The sequence below is a fragment of the Pelodiscus sinensis genome, chromosome 10, assembly GCF_052426305.1.
Source record: "Pelodiscus sinensis isolate ZL-2025 chromosome 10, ASM5242630v1, whole genome shotgun sequence".
Lineage (NCBI taxonomy): Eukaryota > Metazoa > Chordata > Testudines > Trionychidae > Pelodiscus > Pelodiscus sinensis.
The window spans coordinates 10,710,568-10,730,883 of NC_143061.1; the positions used below are offsets into that span (position 1 = coordinate 10,710,568).

The window sequence follows — 20,316 nt, forward strand, 5'->3', positions numbered from 1 at the left end:
TGTTCTGTTCATTCCCTCTGAGGCACCTGGCGTTGGCTAGTGTCAGAAGACAGGATACTGGGCTAAATGGGCCATTGGTCTGAAATAGTTATGCGCCTAGGGGCACATAAACATTGAAGTCTCAGTCAGATCTGAGAGGCTGCAGTCACTTGAGGACTCAGTTGCACTTGGGATGGCTATGTCCATATATTATCGGCTAGTTCTTCTCTTACATCAATTTCACAAAAGCATAACTCCATTGACTTCAACTGAAATACTCCTGATTTATACCAAGGTATGGCCACACAGGTTACCCATAACCTTGCAATTTTCTTTCCAGGTTTGCTGTGTCTGCAGTAAGACAACTAAACTTAATAAGCTGGTAAAAGGCAGGAAAACCTCAAAACCATTGCACAGTTGTTCCAGGAATTTACTGATTATCCAATTTTCAAAAAGACAAGTCACCAGTGTACTGTCTCCTGATGATCATTGGGGAGGGCAACACCTCATTCCAAAGGACTGAAATCAGAAATAGTCTTTAAAACGGACTCTCCCAGCTATTCTGTGTATAAAGAGAAGAGATACGATACTGAATGGGAAAAGGCATTTTGAAATTAACACCTGCTTTGCCATTTGGCGTGGGAGATAGGATAAGAATGACCTTTATATTGTGTCTTGCATCTCATTTACCTTCTCCTCTAAATATCATGGATTACAACTCCTCTGCCAATAAAGACTGAATTAAAAGAGGGGAGGGGGAAAACACTTTCCTAAAACAGGGTTTCTCAAACTTCATTGCTCTGCAATCCCCTTCTGACAATAAAAATTATTACATGATCCCAGGAAGAGGGATTGAAGCCCAAACTCCACCACCACAGGCAGGGAGAGCTCCCAAAAGCTGAAGCCTAAGCACTGCTGCTTGAGGGAGGGTGGGCAAAGCCAGGAGGTGGGCCAGAGCTTAAGCTTGAGGGCTTCAGCCTTGGGTAGGAGGCCTGTAATATGAACCCCACTGCCCAGGGATGAAGCTGAAGTGTGAGCCCTGAATTCAGCCCTGTGTAGTGGGGCTTGAATTAAGCTTCAGCCCCAAACTCCAGCAAGTCTAACTCCAGCCCTGATGACCCCATTAAAACAGAATTGTGACCTATCTCGGGGTCCTGACACACAATTTGAGAGAATGATACCCTAGAGAAAATGATGAACAGAGACATTAGTTGTACTCTCAGGGCTGGATTTAGGAGGCGGGTGACCCAGGCGCCTCCCTGGGGTGCTGGGCTTGGGTGGCACTAAGCTCTGAGTGCTGTTTGTGTTAGTGGGAAAAGGGAAAATGGAATATTTGAAGTGAAACATTTCAGGTATACCATACGTGGCTTTGTTTTTCACTAACTTCCTAGAATGTTCTAGATCTTTATCGATTTTCATGGAACCTTCTGAGAACGACATATTCCTTAAACATCCTATAATGTAATCAGCCATACCCTTGTGGGGATATAAGAGGTGGGGAATTGCCAGGCAGTGAACGAGAACTATTTATAAACATTTTGAACGAGAATAAAATAAAACTTCAGGACTGCTATGACCAAGACAATGCCAGTAGTTTGAACATGGAGGGAAGAAACAGTGGAGGGAAGAAACAGGCCAGGATCCTTGCACTGAATCCAAGAGGTTTCTTGTGGCTGCCATTTCCACAACCTGGTTGAGTCAGATGCAGCATCTTCTTTAGATCTATTATCTAATTTTCAGAGTACAGCGAAAGATATGCATCCTGTTTTCAGCCCCATTAGGTGGAAGATTCTCGCGAATGATCTTATTACAAAGCCAGGCCTGAACGTAGGAATTTCTGGGGGGTGGTGCGAGCTGTGGGAAGAGCTGGTGGCTGCCCCACCCCCGTAGCCCCGCCCCATCCCTGGCCTCGCTCCTGGGAGAGGGAAATCACCCCGACCTTCCGGGCCAGCCGGAACATGGGGGAGGGAGGCTGGGGCAACGTGCTGCCCCAGCCTCATGCTTACTTGGAGGATCACCGGGTACGGGGGGGATGCATTCACACCCTTTACACTGGCCTGAAATCTGACTATGAAGCCACTAAGTGATACTTGCTGGAAGAGCCTCACTGAGGACATAAGGCCAGTGAGGAACCAAGTGACTGAAGTTTATAATGCCCTGATGGAACTGGCACAGTCGAGTAAAGCCAAGGCCAGAATCTGACAGGAAGTACAAAGCCTGGCAAACCAGATCACTGACTTCAAGTTTCTGGTCTCAGTTGTAGGATCGCCTGTTCCAAGTCAACACTGTAAGCAAGGGATTACAAACTCAGTTGATGATCATCACAACCACTGCTGCTTTGATGAGAAGCTGCCATGATTTTTCCTGTGGCCTAGAGAGAGACAATATATTTGAAGATGCCATCACTACTGCCCAAAAAATGGTGGAGAACTTAGGAGTTGAGCCTGTCTTCCAGGAAACTTGTATGCATGGGCGGAAGACACAGTTTAGTTATGAGGGCAGGGATGAGGTGATGGGAAGCTCAGAAGAAAAATTCAAGAGGGAGGGTTTTTTTGTTGTTGTTTCCTCATTAGCAGTGCTTGAATATCAAATAATGGTTTGGACAAACAAAGTACCCCGAAAGATTGGAGAAGAGGATGGTTGTATGACCTAAAGATGCTGGCAGACAGAACACTTTTGAACAACTGTATGAATCTTCACAGAGGGAGACACGTGGGAATGGGCATCAGTGATAAAGACCTCTGTTAAATTGGACAACATCCATCACATTTTGCAACTTGGGAATTATTCTTCACTTAACGTTTTCCAATTCATGTATAATGCAGAGCTGAAGGATAGTTTTCCTAATGTGTGGATAGCTTTGATGCTTCTGCTCACACTGCTGGTCACAGTTGTGAGTGATTAGTGTAATTTTCCAAAGTTCAGGTTTATTAAAACATATCTTCAATAGACAATGGCTGACAAGAGACTGACATCACTTGCTATGTTATTGCTTGAAAATCTCTGACACTTTCAGTTTATGAGGGCAAATTCAAGAAAAGCGACCTTTTGACACACAGGATTAGGGTTAACATTCTAAGGCTGCCACTGGCTGTAATGTTATTTACTACTGGTGCATGCAGTGTTGGTGCACAGTTCTATTTCTTGATGTTAGTACATTTCAGTTATTCTTAAAATTAAAAAAAAGTTTCTATAAGCTTAGAGAAAATGAATGTTTCTATTTGCTTATATTTGGCATGAATAAATGCAGATTTACAGATCCTAGCGTGAAAATTTATCATCTTATATGACAGGGATAAATCATGCATGCAAATCATGCATCAAAGTCATGAAATGGGCTACTAATGCAATAAAAATAAGGTATTCAAAAGAATAACAAATGGGAGGGGAGAGAGAAGGCTGAAGACACTTCTCGTCCATTTGGTCCAGGACAGTGTTTCTCGAAGTGGGCTGTAGGCCCACTCTGAGAAAGCTGCTAATGGGCTGCTCCAGTGTTTACTTATCGGCTTCGCAGCCACGGAGCCTCACAGCTCCCACTGGCTCTGATTCACCGTGACACTTGCCTATCTGGTGATCCTGGACAGAGACTGGGGCTATTTTGAACTGCTGACCGAACTGGTGGGACCCACTTTTGGGGAGTGTCGACCCCTGTCCTTACAAGCAGATAGATCAGAAGCAGCGGTTCTTGCCAGTGTGGAGGAAATTATAGATCCTGGGGAGGGGACCTCCCAATGCCCAGCACCAGCCCAGATGAGTCAGGGCTCTGGCTGACTCACTGAAGGATGATTCAGCCCCATTACCCAATCAGCTGTCCTGATGCACCTCTCAGACTTTGTGGGAGAACAATGAGTAGATGAAACCCTGATCCGAGTGTATGACTGGGTGGCAGCAGTGAATGGAGAGACCACTGACCCCCCATCAAGCAAAATGGCTCCCCAGTTTTGAGATTCAGGGAGACCATCTATACCAGGTAGAAAAGGACCCACAAATGTAAGAGATTCACTACCAGCTCTTGGTGCATTGGCCTCACCAGGGAGAGGGCATGTGACTTGCCTATGCCATATCCACCATGGGGCCCTGAAGGAGGGAAAAGACATTGGTATAGATTTTGGTCCACTTCTTCTGACTAGTAATAGATATGTAGCCATGTGAGTCTGGTCTTGCTGAAACAAAAGACAGGACTATGCAGCACTTAAAGACTGACGAGTGATAGAAATGTAGCCGTGTTAGTCTGGGGTAGTTGAAGCAAAATGCAGGACAATGTAGCACTTTAAAGACTAACAAGATGGTTTATTAGATGATGAGCTTTCGTGGGCCAGACCCACTTCCTCAGATCAAATAGTGGAAGAAAGTAGTCACAACCATATATACCAAAGGATACAATTAAAAAAATGAACAAATATGAAAAGGACAAATCACATTGCAGAACAGAAGGGGGATGCGGGGGGGTGGGAAGCGGGAGGAAGGAAGGTAAGTGTCTGTGAATTGCTGATATTAAAGGTAGGGAGAGTGGGATGTTTGTGAGTTAATGGTATTACAGGTGATAATTGGGGAAACTGTCTTGGTAATGGGTGAGAAAGTTCAAAGACTTGTTAAGTCCTTGTTGGTAAGTGTCGAATTTTAACATGAATGACAGTTCAGAGGATTCCCTTTCAAGTGCAGATGTAAAAGGTCTTTGTAGCAGAATGCAGGTGGCTAAGTCATTTAGAGAGTGTCCTTTCTGGTTAAAGTGGCAAGAAACTGTTTTCTCTTTGTGATCTTGTCTGATATCTGTTTTGTGGGCATTAATCCTTTGGCGAAGTGTCTGAGATGTTTGTCCAATGTACATAGCAGACGGACACTTTCGGCTATCATGTGCTAAATGACTTAGCCACCTGCATTCTGCTACAAAGACCTTTTACATCTGCACTTGAAAGGGAATCCTCTGAACTGTCATTCATGTTAAAATTCGACACTTACCAACAAGGACTTAACAAGTCTTTGAACTTTCTCACCCATTACCAAGACAGTTTCCCCAATTATCACCTGTAATACCATTAACTCACAAACATCCCACTCTCCCTACCTTTAATATCAGCAATTCACAGACACTTACCTTCCTTCCTCCCCCTTCCCACCCCCCCGCATCCCCCTTCTGTTCTGCAATGTGATTTGTCCTTTTCATATTTGTTCATTTTTTTAATTGTATCCTTTGGTATATATGGTTGTGACTACTTTCTTCCACTATTTGATCTGAGGAAGTGGGTCTGGCCCACGAAAGCTCATCATCTAATAAACCATCTTGTTAGTCTTTAAAGTGCTACATTGTCCTGCATTTTGCTTTAAAGACTGACAAGATGGTTTATTAGGTGATGAGCTTTCGTGGGCCAGACCCACTTCCTCAGATCAAATTGTGGAAGAAAATTGGCATGACCATATATACAAAAGGGATACAATCAAAAAAAAGTGAACACATATAAAATTGACAAATCATATTTTAGAGTGGGGGGGATGAGGGAGGGAGGGAGGGAGGTTAGTGTCTATGAGATGATATTAGGGGTGATAATTGGGGAAGCTATCTTTGTACTAGGTAAGGTAAGGTAACTCTCAGAACAGCTGTATACCATCCCCAAATGGATGGCCTAGTGGCACACTTCAATAGGACTGTAAAAGCTATGCTCTGTAAATTCATCCTGACTGATGTGCATCACTGGGACCAGCTCTCCCATCCCTCATGTTCACCATTCTGGAAGTTTCCCAGGCCTCCATGGGCTTCTCACCTTCTGAATTTTTGTACAGGAGGAACCCTGAGAGGTTTTGGGCCTAGTTCAAGTTCAAGAGATGGCTTGAAGAGACAGAATATATCATCACCCTGGACATAACCAAAGGGTACAGGCAGATCCCCCTCACACCCAAGTCCAGGGAGGAGATGGCATTCTTCACCCCCTTTGGACTCATCCAGTTCCAAACCATGCCCTTCGGTTTGCACGGCGCCCTCACCATGTTCCAGTGGCTACTGGACCACATTCTTCACCACCCGCCCCAGCCAGTATACAGCTACTTATTTAGATGATGCGGTGATTTATAGCTGCAACTGGAAGACTCACCTACAACATGACATGTGGCTATCTTGCCACACTCACTCAAATAGGCCAGACTGATAGTGAACCTTGCTAAATGCCACCTCGGGAGAGATGAGACCAACTACCTTGACTACAATTTAGGGAAAGGCACTGTCCAACTCCTGATCAGAAAAAGCTCAAGCCCTCCAACGATGCACCCCTCCATCTTCAAAAAACAAAGACAGACAGCTTTGGGGCCAGCTGGTTACTATCGCCGCTTTATCCTGGGGTTCTCCTCCATCGCGGCCCCTCTCCCCAATCTCCTAAAAAATGAGAGTTCCAACAGGATCCAGTGGACCAAGGCCTGCTATGAACACGAACACCCATACATCAGCACGAAGTTAGGCGCAAGGGAGAAGACCTACTCCATGATCAAGAAGGAAATGCTAGTGGTGAAGTGGGCAGTGGACTCACTGCACTATGACCTTCTCGGGAGACACTTTAGCCTGGTCACAGACCAGGCTCCCCTCCTCTGGCTGCATGCAATGAAGGACACAAACCCCAGAATCATGTGGCAGTACCTTTGCCTTCAACCCTCCTCTTTCTGGGTCCAACTCTGGGCTGGGAGGGCCCATGTAGATGCAGACTTCTCTCGGGAAGGTGGAGTGCACTTGGAATGGGGGCTGACCTTGAAAGGAAACATAATGGGGGAGGGGGGGAAATGTATGAGAGAGTAGAAAAAGGAGGACCCAGCATCCCAGGGGCTAATGAAAGCCTCTGGGCCCAGCTAGCCCCATCCCACTTCACCTGCAACCAATGCCAGGCCTGGAAGGAAGAGAAAATAAAGGAGACTGGCTCAGTTTGGGGCTGACTAGAAAGAAAGCAAGAGGCTGGTTCAGTGAGCTAAGCGATCACTCCAGAGCCCATCCACTCAGCAGCCATGGAAGCAAATAAGCCCTACTTTACCCCACTGGGAAAAGGGGGGCACCTACTGAGAAGCCCCAGCTAAGGAGAAACTGGACTCTTGGGCCACACCTCAAATGTAAGGACTTGACTAGTGAGTGTCTTGGAGTTCCTGGACCAGGAGCATGAAGGAAGAGGGACAGCACCTCCCTTTTTCTGCTCATTTACTCAGCCACCTAGCCACTAGGCTGCTCAGCTACCAGGGATCTGGCCACAGATAGGCATAATCTAACATAAGTATAACACATTGGCTTAGAACATATGATCTGGGTTCCTTCTCTGGACTGCTAATATGGGCCAGCTAGATACTTGCTAACAAGCAACTGCTTCTTAAATGCAAGTGATATAGTTGTGTGCTTTGGGTGATGAAACTAACCACCACAGTGTCTTTATTTGTACAGCCAGTGTTTGTTACCTAGGCTACGTCTACACTGCAGGCTTCTTGCGCAAGAAGCTTTTTGTGGAAGAAATCTTCTGCAAGAAGAGTGCATCCACACTGCAAAAGCGCAATGGATAAGCAATGCGCTTTTGAGCAAGAGAGCATCCAAACTACATGGACGCTCTCTCACAAGAAAACTCTGATTGCCATTCATAGAATGGTCACCAGGACACCTGTGCTTCTTTCGACAGGCTGTTTTAGTGCAAAAAACCGTTTCCCATCCATATATACCTTTTTGTGCAAGAGCTCTTGTGCAAAAAGGAGTTATTCCTCATAGAAAGAGGACTACCTATACCACAAAAACCCCTCTGTTCTGTCAATTCACTGTAAATTTTCTTGCACAAAAACGCGCTTATGGTGTGGATGCTCCTTGAGTTTTTGTGCAAAAATAGCCATTTTTGCACAAAAACTCTGCAGTATAAACATAGCCATAAATATTAACTAACAAGGGAAATTCCGTGTGGCTTTTCTGGCAGTAAATGTCTTGGTGGTTCTCCTTCAGCAGTGCCCCATAGTCTCCCTCAGCATCCAGCCAAACATCCAACTTCTGTTCACAGAAGTATAGAGGAAGATAGGGATTTGATAATTCACTGCCTCCCTTTGTCAGATTTTAGCCTAAAGGAATGAATTTTGTAGCTCTTTCATCACTATTACTGGACATATGGGAGAGTATGATATGACCCTTTATTTGGACTAAGGTTGTAAACCTGGGGTAGGCAATAATTTTTGATGGGGGGCCACTCCAAGAAATTGGAAAATGGTCAAGGGCTGCACTCTTCCATTATATTAATGGAGGTGTGGGGTCTGAAAGTAGGTTGGGTACAAAAGGGAGTTTGGAGTAATAGAGTGGGCTTCAGGAGGATGTGTGGGGTCTGGGAGGGAGTTTTGGTGAATGAGGGGGTTGTGGGGCAGATGAATGTAATGCATGAGGGGGTGCAGGCACGTGGGTTGTGATCTTAGGCAGGAAAGGGTTATGACCTGGGGTAGGGGACCGAGGTCCAGGAAAGGGTCCTAGGGTTTGGGTTGTGACTTAGGGCAGACGATTGGGATGCAGGGTCTGGGAGGGGGTATGGGTGCAGGAGAGGAGCGGAGGGTTTGGTTTATGTGGGGTAGAGGGTTAGAGGGTTGGGGGAAGGAAGGGCTGGAGTGCCGGAAGCAAGCTTTGGCTGGGAGACTTACATGGGCAACTCGTGCTCAGCAGCACAGCATGTTTCTCAGGCAGGCTCTGTCTGCCCCACCCTTGCACAGTCTCTGTGGGTCTGTGAATAGCTGTGAGCCTGAGGGAGGGGTACTTTGTGTGCTTCCTGTGCTTCAAACAGGCAGCTCCTATTGGCCAGAAATTAGCCAATGGGATTGTGCTGGGGGAAGGGGCAGCAAGTGAAGCCTCTCCCTTCTCCCAGGCTGGCAGCTGTTGAAAGACAAATGGCACCACAACCGCTTCTCAGAGTGGCATGCAAGGAGTGGGGCAGGTAGGGAGCCTGCCTGACGCTCCCTGCTGCATCCACAGGCTGGATCTGGAAACTTGGTGGCTTGCTCAGCCCTGTTGCAGAGCATGATGCAGCATTATTATGGTTACAGAATGAATTGGGAGACTAGTGCTATCATGTATAGATGAGTAAACCCATTTTAAGTGCTGTTGCTGGTACTACAAAGGTTGCCCTGTTGGATCAGATTTTTCCATTCAGTCTGGACACAAGGCAATCCATGGTGCTGCACAGGAAAGCAACCCACTTGGTTGGTTGTGCAGTGCTGTACGTGACCTAAATGTATGTATAATGGTCATGATCTCCTAGTGTGATCTCTCAAGGCATTTCAGCTTCTGACCAACCCTCCTTACTTCGCTTTCAATCAGGTCAGTTCCTGAAGCCCACCCTCCAATTAAATCTGTCATCTCTTCACATTTTAGGCTTGCGGTCTCCCATCTGTTTTCCTGGAGGCAGCACAGGGCAGAGCTATCACACATTTTCTGACATAGGTCCTGCTGCTTTTCTTTGCTTCTCTGTACTCTCCCCTTTATAAGAGGCCTTATATCCTACTGGTTGAAGCTGTCGGTGCCTGTCTCTGTGATTGTCAGGTCTGGCAATGGTGTAGGGTAGTGATCAAGCTACTTGCTTATAAACAGAAGAGACTCTCCTCCCCATTCCGTCTGTGTTCAGTATGGGGTTTCTAGAACCCATTGCAATGATCTCCATGGGATGGACATACTATGTTATCAAATAACTAGGTACCAGCTAAATTGTGAACACAACAGCAATTACTTTCACATATAGGGCACAATTTGTTTCCCAAAGTAAACAGTAAGTGATAATTTTTGTCTCCAAGTCTGCATGTAAGAGGAGGAAGGCAAGCTTGTGCTGGGAAGCAGATGACTGGCAGTGGCTAAGTAATAGTCTCTGGAAATCTACCCTGGTATTAGGTGGAGTGTTGCAGCTCAGAGGACAAAACCCACCCACCTCTCTGCAGAGTCACCGTCAATTCCTTTAATGTTAACAGCAAGAGAACCAAAAAAGGGCAAACCAAATCTTCTTGGGCCACATGCAAGGGATGTACATTCACTATGTTAGCCTGGCAGAGTTCAGAATCCAGCTTTGTAATAGCTCAGGCTTTATCCTCCACACAAAATTACACTATGTACTGTTCAACTGTGACAAGCTATCATACAACACGCTTCCTTACCCTATAGTTCCCCCTTCATTGACTTTCAGTATATCCATTTGCAAAAATTCAGTATTAAAGTTGTGTCTCTTGTAAGTGTAGGTTTATTGTTCAAAGGGATTAAAATATCTAGTTCTTCCCCCTCGGGTACCTGATTACGTTACCCCAGATGTGTGTGTTTTGAAAAGGCAGCCTTTGCTCCCTTAACCTCTTCATTTTCTTTTGTAGGACAATTTTGTAGTTAAGGAACTGAACTGGGATTCAGGAGACGGGGGGGAATTCTCTGCTTTGCCACAGATTTCCAGCATAATTTTGGGCAAGTCTCTTAGCTTCTCTCTTCTCAATTTAGAATATGAGCATACTACTACTCCCTTTTTCTCTCTGCATTGTCTTTTCTATTTACACAGCAAGTTCACTGGAGGCAGAGACTGTCTAGCTATTTGCATGTACACACAATGGAGCATAGGGCTTCTAGCTATTACTGTAATACAGTATGTTGCTTCTTTGGCTATTTTGAAATACAGGAAACTGTTCAACCAAGCAGAAAAGCTGCTGCAACTGCACTCACTTAGGTAAAGAGCTGAACATACATAGTTAAATCCCCCAAAATAAATGTAAAACAGGTCCCAAAAGAACTTACCAGAGAAACCTGGGTACAAAAATAAATTTGTCAGACACATCCCCCTCTTCCAGCTCTATGGTTCTATGATTCTATAAATGGAGTCTCTCATTCCATTGAGCAAACAGAAAAAATAATTGTTACATTTACAATCACAATCTGAAATATTAGAAACTAAAAAGAGCATGAGAAGCAGCATAGTTGAGTGATTAAAGCATATAACTGAGAATCAGGAAACCTGGTTCTACTTCTGCATCCAACAGCTGCTGTGTAGCTTATGGTGAGTCATTAGATTCACTTTTAGAATAGCTTTATCAAGTATTCTACCTAAAAAAATATTGTACAGCTTAACCAATTAATGATTACAAAGTGCTTTGAGATTCTTTATGGGAACATGCCACATTAGTGCCAAAGAACTTCAAAACACTCCACAAATCTGTCTAGACTATGAATAAAGGTGTTTGAATGAATGGAATTACTGATCATGATTAGTAGAAACACCTGCGCTACTCTGGATAAACATGATGTATCAGTCAATCTCAACCAGGGCCTATTTCTTCACTGACTGTACCTTGCATTGCCATTTATACCAGTGCAAAGTAGGTATTAAATGCAATCCAATCAGAAATCACCATTGTATTACTCTAGATTTATACCAGTTTACACAGGAGGACCTAGTTTAATGCTATGGACATTCAGGCCCACTTTGTACTAGGGATGTAACAGGATAACCATTTACCTGGGTTTATCAGTTGCAATGCAGGCTCCCACCCCACTCCCAAGGAACTGGCTCTGGACTCTGTATTAGAGACAGTGGTGCGGGACAGCAGGTGGGAATTGCTATGCACCAGGAGCCACCCCACACTGCTGCCTCTGGAATGGATACATGGTTACCCAATTACCGGCTTTTTAACATCCCTATTTTGTACAGATGTACACTATAACACATTGTGCAAGGCAATGGAGAATCAAGAACCCTGTCTCCTCCCTAAAATTACTAACAGTAATTCAGGGGAAAAGATAGCCACCTCTGCATAAGTAACTATTTTTTAATGTGGCTTGCAATTCTTTAATACAGAAATTCTTCCCTGTTAAGTACTCTATCAAACATATAATTATGGCTAATCATTGTCATGGCGCTGTTGCCATCAAAGGTTAGGTGCTTGAGTGGATACATTCTAAAAAAAATTGTTTTAAGTGAAAAGGGTAAGTTTTCCCTCGCTACTCCAGGAATATGCTTTAACCTTGACCTTGAGGAATAATTTCTAGAGCAGTGGTGTCCGAGTTCTGAAGCAGTAACATGGCTACTGCTATAGCAAACTAACCATACTCAACTGGCCAAACAGCCACATGTGGCTAGTGTGTTGGACACCATGGTTCTAGAGGGCAGTTCAATCTTCTGTAGACAGTCATTGGCTCCCCTCCTAAAACTTGACAAGGCTGCTAATCATCATCAAGCGTGAGGATGGTTATTAGTAAGTGAATGATTGAGTCTCCATGGTATTTGTTAACCTAAACTAGATCAGTCCTCACTCCTCTGCATTAGTCAGCTGCCACTCAACTTAACCAAGTCTGTAGTTACCTTTCAATTGACTAGTGTCAATGATAATTTTTTATTTTTAGAGCACTCAAACACAGCCTCTAAGCTCTGCACACAGACACATATAACTAATAACTGAACATTTCCAAAGGGCAACAAGTCCTTTTAGAATAGTAATGAATACAAAAATCATTTTGTGCACTGCATGGGAGAGGTGCATTTCAAGATTTTCCTATATAGCTTCTATGAAAATTGGCCCCTAAGCAAGGGTGTGAGTCATTGATGAATACAGCTCTAAGGTTTCATGCTGTGCAGCAAGAGCTGTAAAAGACATTAGAGAAACACAGGGGCGGAGGAGGAGAGAGCATGGGGGTTAGAAGGTTATTAAATAAAACCTAGCAATGGGTTTTATGTGAACAGTTTCTGAATGTTTTGAAAAAGTACCATCTGATCATTGGATATAGACCTGACTGGGGTCTTGGTGCCCTCAACTGGCTGTTGCTAACAGGGGCTATGAAGACAGGTCTCCACCTTTGTAGCCATAAATAGGGTCATGTCTGCACTACAAGTCCCTCTCTGAAAGTAAATCATACTATACTGGGAAAGTGCTGCTACTATAGACACTACTATACTGGTAAAACTGAAGCCTACATTAGTATTGCTATTCCATCATCCCTAAATGAGAAGCTATACTGGTAAAAGTGCAGTCATGATATCAATTCAATGGTGTATATTTAGTGCATTTGCTCACATAAATGTGTCAGTGAAATGTGTCACATTCCTAATCACCACAGCTATGCCAAAACAACAACAAAAAAGCCCTTATAGGTTTACTGAAGACAATCACAGTAAAGAGATGGATTGGATCACAAAGTTCAGGTCCAGATCCAGACTTCCACTATGTTCAACACTATCAACTTAAGCTTGAATAAAGATCTTAACTGGTTAACGCACTACAAAAGACAGTTTTCCCTGCTTTGATATTCACATTTCCACATCAAATGCTAAGAATGAAACAGATCCAACCTGACTCTCTATTAAAACCCAACAAGCCACATACAAGGATCACTTCACCTCCCTTCAGAAGGACAATAAACTATCCAACGTCCTACATGCCTCAGGATCTCTCATTCCCAGTACTTTCAAGTCACCTAGCAACATTGTCAGCCTATCCAACCACACTCTAAGCTCAGCAGAGGAATCTGTCCTATTTTGAGGACTCTCCATCTGCCACACCACTCACACAAATATGATTCAGTTCTGTGGAGATCTGGAAGCCTATATTCGCCGCCTCTGCCTAAATGAATACTCCATTCATCTGAAGTGGGTTGTGCCCACGAAAGCTCATGATGCCATCTACATGTTTTGTTAGTCTAAGGTGCTGCTAGAATATTAGCTGTTTAAGTTTTAACTAACTTAATTAACACTAGTCCTACAAGTAACTTTTGTGGTTATCTATAGCCTGGATTCTATATTCACTCCAATTCATCTGATGAAGTGTATTTTACCCAGGAAAGCTCATGACCTAATAAATGTGTTGGTCTCTGTGGTGCCACAGGACTACTCATGGTTTTTAAAGTTAAAGACTAACACAGCTACCCCTCTGAGACTATGTTCAGAATGTCTGACTTTGATCCAGATGGTCTCGATGATGGAAGAAATATGGTACCAATTTTATTTCATTCATTGACTTGAAATTAATGGATGTTCTATAATTGATACCACAATAATTCTGGACACTGAAAACATCACTTTGTGGTGCAATCGGTTTCTACTTACCCAAGGCAGAAGTTACAGGGTGTAATAAAGAAATAAATGTTTTAGTTAATACAAGCAGCAATTACCATGACTTCTTCCTGGTCCTTCATATTTGCTTATATTAACCTCCAATCAAATAATGCAAGAACCTTTACAGCAGGGGTGGGGAACCTTTTTTGGGTAAAGGGCCACTGCCACACAGACAAATCAGTTGGGGCCACAAACATGTGAGAAGCAAACCCCCCCCCCAAAATAAAAACCACTCACTGACATTACTCCTGTCTGAGAAAGAGAAAGACACTCCCCGCATCCTCCTCACACACCAGAGCGTGGGGGGCCCAGTCTAGTAGATTTTAAGTTCTGCAGCTCCCCAGTGGAGCAGAGGAGGGGCTGGAATGCCACTGCGGGCTGCCCAAGGCTGAGATTCCCCAACCCTGCTTTACAGTATCAGCTCCACATCTCTACTCTCATATCCTCCCTCCTATTCTTCTTCTCATACATGCAGTCCCCTTAATCTCTTTTTCCCGTTCCTGACTTCTTTATTTTGCTACTTGAGTGACCTCAGTTTACCCATCTGTAAAGCAGGTCTGAAAATACTTCCCTCCCTGTTTGTTGTGAAGCATTTTGGGATCACCAGATGAAAGAAGCCATATGTAAAAATATATTATGCAGGTTGAACCTCTCTAGTCCAGTATCCTCAGGACCTGACCAGTGCTGAACCACAGGAGGTCAATGTTGTCTAGCAATATTACCAACTCTTCCATGGCATACTGGGCTCTTAGAAGACATCTGGGGTAAATTGGAACTAAACAACAGCACAGAACACAGAGAACCAGGACTGGTGGCTGTAAACTCTTGAGATCTTGGAAAACTTGGCCATACCCATGGTAAGTGGACATCTGACTAACTAAAATCATGCCGGACCACAGATATTGCCAGACCAGAGAGTATCAACCTGTATGTCTGGGTTTTTTAAATTAACTGGCAATTTTGTAGATTTGATTTTAAAAACACTCTCCAGTCTTAATTTTAAATCAGGATTTTTAAGTAGGCAGATTTTTAAATAAGACACTTTTTTTAATCTGATTTATACAGCTGGCATACATGTTTCAGTAAATGTCTACATGTTGTCCCCCCCCCGCCCTCCCCCTCCCGTTTACAGGTAACAAATTTACTTCTGCAGTCATTATTGAAAGTCAAACCATCATGAAAAGCTTTCAGTAAGTCTAAAACTGGAGTTTTATTAGATGGAACAGAAACTTGAAATCTTTACCAAGCCGAATAACTGTGGTTTCAGGTATATATTTTGAAAAAAGGAATACAGTGGTCTGTGTAACGAAAGATTCAATCATTTCAGAGGGCGAATAAGCTGAGGAAATTATTTGTTAAGCTATAGTTTAATTTTATTCAAATGTACTTCTCCTTTCTTCCATAAAGCTGTAATACAGCACCCATAGATTTTACCAGCAAGAAAGCATTTTCTGTTTGTGTTTTTTTTCCCCCACTAGGAATCACACTCTCCATTTTAAACAGAGGATTTGACAACTGAGTTCTTGTTTAAAAAAAAAAAAACCCAAACACCAAATACTGAAAAATATAGACATGCAGCACCATCTACTGGTTTAATATATTGTGGATAAATGCATGACAGATGTACAGAATATATTTCCACAAGGCAAAGGCTGAAAAACAGTCACACACACCAAAGCTTATTATAGTGATATATTCAGTCAACATCAAGGCTCAACTAAATCAATGGATATGGAATTTCCATGAATATCATGGAATAATACTTAGCACAGATGGAACTTTTTATATGTTTAAGGTACTAAATAGTACACAAACTATGATAAAAGAACATTACTAAGGTTACAATGTCAAGCAAATTACAAAATTTTAAAATCGCCTGTGCAAACTTAATTTCGCTTCCTTGTATATATGCATGATAATAGTTTTTAATTACATGATTATGTTACTATTTTTTCCATGGGACCCCTGTCTCATTCAATGCAGAGGATAAGTGGTGCTCAGTTCCTGAGCAGCTCTTTAATAGGGTTTTTTTCTTTTTATTGTTCGGTGTGCACCTCCCCCTATTTACTGAAGGCTATTCAAGCCCTTCTCTGAAGACAGAATTGTAAGTTTCTTCATAATATTTGAGTGTTTCATAGAAATTACTTTTTACAACACTATTGTAAAATGACAGGGTTTGTATTATTCCTATTTTGTAGACAGTGAATCGAGGGACAGAGAGGTAAAAAATGTCCACTAATTTTAGATGAACAATTTGAGATGCCTTCAACCTGATTTTTCAGAGTATTTAGCATTACTGAACACTTTGTGTTCCAAAAATAGCTCACGTTGACCCGAGCTGCAGGTAGGAACACTCAGCACTTCTGCAGATCAGTTCCCACTGTATCAAGTTAGCGCCCAAAAATGAGGCACATACATTTATTAAATACTTGTGAAAAGCTTGGTTTATGTGATTTGCCTAGTACCACATAACTCTGTAGCAGAGGCAGGGACAGAATGACGATCTCAAGGCAAGCGTTCAATCGCCTTCACCTTGAGATCATCCATTTTCTTCCTGCAGTTTCCTGCCTTGTTCACTTCACAGCTTTTGACTTCTGCAACAAATAGAGCAGACATCCTACAAACGACAGCCTCCTACAATAAACAATCTTGACTGATTCCCAGAACATATCTAAACTCTGCAACAGAATGAGGCAGGCCTCCTGTGGAAAAAATAGAATATGATCAGGTACACAATTAAAGCTGTATGAAAACTGGAATGTTAGTCCTTTAAAAAAAAAAAAGTCACATTTCTGGAAAAAAAAATCTAAATTGGAACAAAAAAAATCAAATATGTAACCCTTTTGTCAGATGGAACCAGCAGCAGCCAGGGCTGGATTTTTTTAACTATATATATGGGTTTCTCTTCATCCAACACAGAACTGGCATGAGCCCCACTCCTGGAAAATTCACATACCACCCCTGGGAGCCTCTGAAAGGCAATACTTCCCCACATGCAAGCACAGATTCTGACTGTAGAAAAGAAATGTTTAATAAAAGGGAGGGAGGTATCTTAGCATTAAATTGGAAAAACACCACAAACAAGGTTTATGAGTAAATGTCCCACCCCACATAGTTCGGGCAGTGTCCTTTTCCTCTCAGGTTCTTAAGTCCAGCAATTTAAATGTCTCTTTTATATATCCAACACGTCTCTGCACCCCATTCACAGTTGCTTTGTCAGTACAGACCTTGTTCAGTGCAGACCTCGAGTTCAGAGATGCATTTGCACAGTTCACCTCCCATTCTGGCTGGGGGGGGGGGGGAGAAGAGGTAAAGAGGCATCTTACTCAATCCACTGGTCACTTGTCATCTACCTTCTCACTCCTCTCTGCTACCACCCTGCTGGCTGCTCATTGCATCTCTCCACCACCACCCAGCTAGTTGCCTGTCACCATCCCTTCTTGGCTGTGACTTCTGCCTATCTGATTTCCTGTGGTTCCAAGCTCCTCACATGATTTCAGCTCCCAGTGATTTCAACTTTTAGCAAGCAGGACAGGAAAAAAACAACTCCAACACAATGAGAAAGAAGCTCTTAATAATGCCTATTTAGCTCTGTTCTTTGAGCATTGGGGAGAACAGGTTAAACCAGTCCAGACAAACTGTCAGAGCTCTGAAAGTGGCACTCCTGCTTAGAAAGGTCCTTTCTGCTAATTGTGAGCCCTTTCCTTTGTAACAATTTAGCATAGTCCTATTTTTCTGTATACCCACAAAATTACAAACATTGGTAACAGTATATTTAAACCCCTGGATCTGCAGGGTTAATCCCTGGCAGGCTCCCACCTCTATATTTACCTGCACCTATGCAGGAATGGGATCATTGCAGCTCTTGCTGGCTGTGGATCACCAATGCAAGTGGCAGGAAACAGTATCTTGGTTCACGCCACTTCCTGTCGCTCCTATTGGCTGCAAACAGCAATCTGTAGCCAAGAGGAGCTGCAATCGCCAAATAGCTGCAATACAAACACAGCTGGTGTTGGGTCACAAATTAAGTTGATTGCAATGAGCAAAATACCACTATCTACAGAATATCTCAGCAAAGCAGTATCTAATTCTATTTACATATTAACACCCACAGTCTCTTCCCCCCTTCTAGGTTGTAATGGAAACATTCCTTTATGTCCTGCTTTACATCCATGACATTCTCTGTGGAAGAATCAAAATGGAGTTTTATTTTAATTTTTTAAAATCTCCAGTCTTGTCTTCCTGTGGCTCCAAGCTCCCCAGATCTACCTCAGCCTGTCAGGTGAGGTGTGTCAGAGCCAGGGAACTCACAAATCTACAGAGCCCTAAATCTGTGATAGCTTTCTCCTCCATGCTGTCTGGACTCTGCAGGTGAATCACTGAGAACACAGGAAAGAGAGTCTCCCTCTTCTAGCTTGGGCACCTGCAGCCAGACCTGAAAAAGCCCACAGGAGCCTTGGCTGCCAATCTGGACCCCAAAGATCTGGTGGGAAGAGGGGTTTTTGCGCAAAAAGAAAACATCCACACTACTTTTCTCTCCCTCCCCCCTGCAAAAACAGATTGTATAAATTATGCAAATGATGCACTGATATGCTAATCAGCACCTCATTTGCATACTCACTGCCAGCAAAACCGGCAGTGTAAATGTAGCCCAAATTAATTAACTAGAATGTTAGGGTTTGGCTGGAGGCTTCTCACCATCAGGCAGCCAATGAGAGCTTCTTCACTGGGGGCCAATGTCACATTTCCCACATTCATCAAGTAACATGATAACACTACATCTCTATACTCAGAGTGCTTTATTAATAAATGCCTGAGAGAACACATATCATCAAACCACTGACAGACATCACCATACCGGGAAAGCTGAGTGTAAACCTATCCCATGAGTGCTTAACTGCTACAGCATACTAGTATACCTATATCAGCAAAGGGTTTCTAGTGTAGACATGGCCTAATTGTCCTATACACGCTATGGGTGAGCAGGGGGAATTCAAAATTAGACGGTAGACTAAGAAACTCATCTGACACACACAGCATTTCAGCATTTTCACATCAGCTTCCCCACAAGGATCTTCAGACTACTTCTGTCATAGATGTGACTTTCCCTCTTAGAAAAGTTCTACACCTTCTAGGGCAGAAGAGGTTTTATAAGGACAACAAAAGCACAAAACAAAGGAATCTTCAGTCTAGCCAGGCTCAGCATCTGGCCCTTTTTCACAGGCAAGGCCCACCTGTCTCAACACTATCAAGTACCTGGGCTTTAGTCCGTTCAACAGTACAGTTTAAGCCCACCCTCACAAACTTAGACTTAGCTCTAATTAGTCACAGTCCTCACACAGCTCCTGGCCCTCAGCCAGGCTTCTTACCCACAGGTAGAAGCAATCAATCAGTTTTCTTCCCAATCAGCCTTTACCTGCTGGGTTTCCCTCCTTTCTCCATGAGTTTTCATCTACCCTCAAGGTCCTCTTCAGTTCAGTCTTCACACTAACTTCTTTAAATCTGGCATCACCAGGAATAATAGCTTGGGCTCCCCAATCTCTCAAGACATGTCTACACTGCAATTAAAAACCACCTGACTCAGGAGTGGGCCTTAAAGGGGTTTAATTCTGGCCCAGGCAGGGGCCAAAGTTCCAGGACCCTATGATGTGGAAGGGACCCAGAACTTGGACTACAGCCAGACCTCAAATGCCTTTACAACAGTTGAACAGCCCCTCAGGCCAAGCCTCCCAAGCCCAAATCAGCAGCCAAGGCCCAGCTGTGTATGTCTAATTGCAAATGGACATAACCTGAGAAAAACTCAAGTCCAGTTTCTAATTCTACATCAAAGCAACCTATCCACTCTCTTCCCAGTCTCCAACATTGGGCTTCTTTTTCTTATGCTTTATTATGAAGCAGGCTCATCCACTGAGGGTACATCTAGACTGGCAAGATTTTGTGCTACACCCTTACTCCGCTCTATATCCTTAAACAAACACAGTAGAACTTTTAAAATATTATCCCGCTTTCCTGATATTCTCACTAAGCTCCTCATAACGTTCTGTCACCTTAAAACATCTAAATTTTTTGACACTGCCTGCATTCACATATCAGATGAACATCTATTTATTTAGTATTTGTTACATAACCCATCTTTGTGTCTTTTCAGTTCATATAAATTATTATTCAACCCTAAGTGCCCAGTTAACAGTCTAAGTATGAGTATATCACTGCTCCTTTTACAACAGTGGAGTACTGGATTATCCTCTATTTTGGGTCATACTTAATAAAAAAATTCCCTCTTTTCTTCTTT

General features: G+C 43.3%; 1 long non-coding RNA gene across 2 annotated transcripts in view; it reads right to left on the reverse strand.

Annotated features, from left to right (window-relative positions):
* LOC112543929 (uncharacterized) overlaps positions 1-19,895 on the reverse strand; it is a 96,186-nt gene extending 76,291 nt beyond the window's left edge. Inside the window, exons 1-2 of one of the 2 annotated variants that reach the window (XR_012906313.2) lie at positions 17,856-19,895; positions 6,602-6,708 (exon numbers count right to left, since the gene is read on the reverse strand). This is a non-coding gene — a long non-coding RNA (uncharacterized LOC112543929). Of the gene's footprint in view, positions 1-6,601; positions 6,709-17,251; positions 17,795-17,855 lie in introns of those variants that run through there. The other variant, XR_016350340.1, reaches the window with a different exon arrangement.
* Positions 19,896-20,316: the final 421 nt, after the last annotated feature.